The following is a 2,612-nucleotide window of genomic DNA, read 5'->3' as shown; positions in this document are numbered from 1 at the left end:
GGGGGGGGGGGGGGGAACATGATAATGCTATTAAGGGGGACAAAAACCTAAAAAGGGTTTTGCTTATTTTCCTCTTTTTCCAGCTTTTTTTCATTCCCACTTCCTTTTTTCTCTTCCTTTCCCCTTTTTTCCTTTTCTCTTCCCCCTTTTCCCATTCCCCTTTCCTTTTCCTTTCAGGCCTATTTCGCTCGGTCGCTACAGGATCCATGGGCCTGGATCTATTTCTTCTCTGGATCCAGGATCTGCATCAAAATTAAAATTGGTTAATTGATTCTATCTGTTTAAATTTTTTTGTATACGCAGAAACCCATGGTGTCTGAAAAGATAATTATTTTTGATCATTAAATAGAAAAAATAAGCGGATTTTCGTGAATTTTAATTTTTTTACAAAAAATAAAAAAACATAATTTTTTTAACAAAATTATCATTCTCTAACCTTCCCTGTGGTCACGTGATGTCCCACAAAAAATTTGAGCCTGATCGGTTCAGCCGTTGCCACGTATATTGGATACAAACATACAGTCTGACAAGCTAAATTTTGACATAGAGGTCGATTTCTAATCATGTTTTCATATTTTTTAGTTAGCGGATACACTGAATAACCCGGGGGAAGTGTGGTTTTCTAAAAATCGAATTTTTTTATTACCCGAATTTTATCTCGTCTTGTCTTCTTTCATATTAAATTTCTCCGTTCTGAAAAAATGTTAAATTTAATTTGTTGTATCTCGACTAGACGAACTTAAAATATTTTTATCGTTTTTAAGGTATAAATCCGTGTGCCAACGAATCCAACTCTGCTCGGGGTTTGGGAACATGTCTCGAAAAATAACAACCCCGGATCGTTTTCTTCCAATCCGCCAAAGGTTTACAGATTATATTCAAGTAGTGAGCCGAGTTCAGACCAAAATAAAAATACAATCCTAAATAAAAAATANTGTCCTGCCATTTCCAAAATGTGGTCTGCCTTTTTTGTGCTTTCAATATTGCCCGAGATATGAAGAATTTCGTTCAGATTTCGACAATTTTGCTTTTATTTAACAAAATTGAAATCTGAACCAAACTCTTTATATCTCCGGTAATATTGAAAGCACAAAAAACGCAGACCACTTTTTGGAAATGCCAGGGCTAGGAGAATTATGTGATAATTGTTTCAAGAATCATACATGTTAAAGTAGATAGAAGACTAAACGTCACAAATAAATTTAAATATCAAAGACGAGTTTCAAGTCGTTTTCCTATTGTCATGTTTCGTGGGACACCCTGTAAATATGGTTTTGAAAAGAAAAAAACGTGTTAAAGTACGATAGATCAAAACACGCTTCTTGTCTACACCCACAACAAAAAAAGAAAAGAAAGTTTGTAATATACATAACATATTTATTAAAACCGTGTAAAAATACACTTTTTTACAATAAAACTATAATTTAAGGCAATGGTACGAGTCCAGCAGGGGTTTAGATCCAGTTTGAGAGGGCGCACAGTATGTTGAAGGAGTACTGATTGCCCTTGCCCTCGGGCATCAGGAACAGATAATAGATCACCATTTGTGTGGATAATGTGGCTTCTAGCACACCCAAGGTGACTTCTAGCATGACATTTCTAGTTTTTCCTCTTCTCAAGCAATATTGTGACACCAGGCTCCGTCCTTAAAGCGAAAATCAATAAATAACCCCTCAAAGGTGTAGTGCAGAGAACCATCGAAAAAATATGAATTCAAATCTAAAGTTTCTCTCTACTTTTTAGATGTGGGTGAGCTTACTTTGGAAACTGCTGGAAATTAGGGAGATCCAATACCCCAGCGCCAAAACAGACCAAAGGTTCATGTTATTTTTTTCTATCAATTTCTGAAAAAAACCGAATCCATGCTTAAACTAATTTTTATTGTACGGTATGGGACATGGGTATAAAACACCGTACAGTTGTAAACCGTAATGTAAAATTGAAAGAAAAAAGTTTGTAGTATAATAAAATCGTGTACAGCTCGGTCTGGTGGTTACTGGTTGGGCGGGGTTGGCCAGTCGCTGCTCTCAAACTCTGTGGCACTGAAAAAGAATAAAAGAAAATTAGGTTATTTTAAGAACAGTTTTTAAACGTTTAAAATAATAACTCATTTTCCATTTGTTTGTATTGTTCAATTTTCAAATAATATTTTTTTACCTTGGTAGGTTCGGGCCCATGTCTGTGGAACTGAAAATCGGGTTTGTGAAGGAGGAGTACTCCGACTCATGTCCCTCAACCTGGCTGACGGCTTCGCTCATTATCCTGGATGGGTCGAGATAAATCTCTCCGACCCCTCCTCTGTTTGGATAGGGGACCCCTCCGGAAAAGTTGCGGGTGTATGCTGTTGTTTTGAGTCGTGCGCCACCAAGGTTCAGGCGTTGGTCAGTTTGGATTGACGGGTGGAAGCTTTGGACGGTTGAACGTGCCCCTGCCTGGGCGGATTGACTGAGCGAAAGGGGAGGGAACACAGGCTGCTGAGGTTGGAGACGGTGAATCTCAACGTTCTCCAGCTCTGTCCTTCCTGAGACAAGGTACAAAAAAATCAATCAATCAATTGGACGTTAAAAATAATAATGGAACCAGAATAAAAAATGGAGTTTGAGCGTCTTTTG

At 37.8% G+C, this 2,612-nt stretch overlaps 2 long non-coding RNA genes across 2 annotated transcripts; one reads left to right on the top strand and one right to left on the bottom strand.

Annotated features, from left to right (window-relative positions):
* Nucleotides 1-1,363: 1,363 nt before the first annotated feature.
* Nucleotides 1,364-2,250, bottom strand: LOC111717048 (uncharacterized). The gene is made up of 3 exons (XR_002768658.1): nt 2,158-2,250; nt 1,760-2,042; nt 1,364-1,645 (listed from the first exon to the last, which is right to left on the bottom strand). It is a non-coding gene; the product is annotated as an uncharacterized LOC111717048 (long non-coding RNA).
* Nucleotides 1,487-2,257, top strand: LOC111717049 (uncharacterized). Its single transcript, XR_002768659.1, has 4 exons — nt 1,487-1,578; nt 1,744-1,817; nt 1,981-2,067; nt 2,166-2,257. It is a non-coding gene; the product is annotated as an uncharacterized LOC111717049 (long non-coding RNA).
* The last annotated feature ends 355 nt before the right edge of the window (nt 2,258-2,612 follow it).

Source organism: Eurytemora carolleeae, unplaced genomic scaffold, assembly GCF_000591075.1.
Source record: "Eurytemora carolleeae unplaced genomic scaffold, Eaff_2.0 scaffold2320, whole genome shotgun sequence".
Classification (NCBI taxonomy): Eukaryota; Metazoa; Arthropoda; class Copepoda; order Calanoida; family Temoridae; genus Eurytemora; species Eurytemora carolleeae.
The sequence above is the reverse complement of the archived record's forward strand: the minus strand, read 5'-3'. Positions and strand labels throughout refer to the sequence as shown.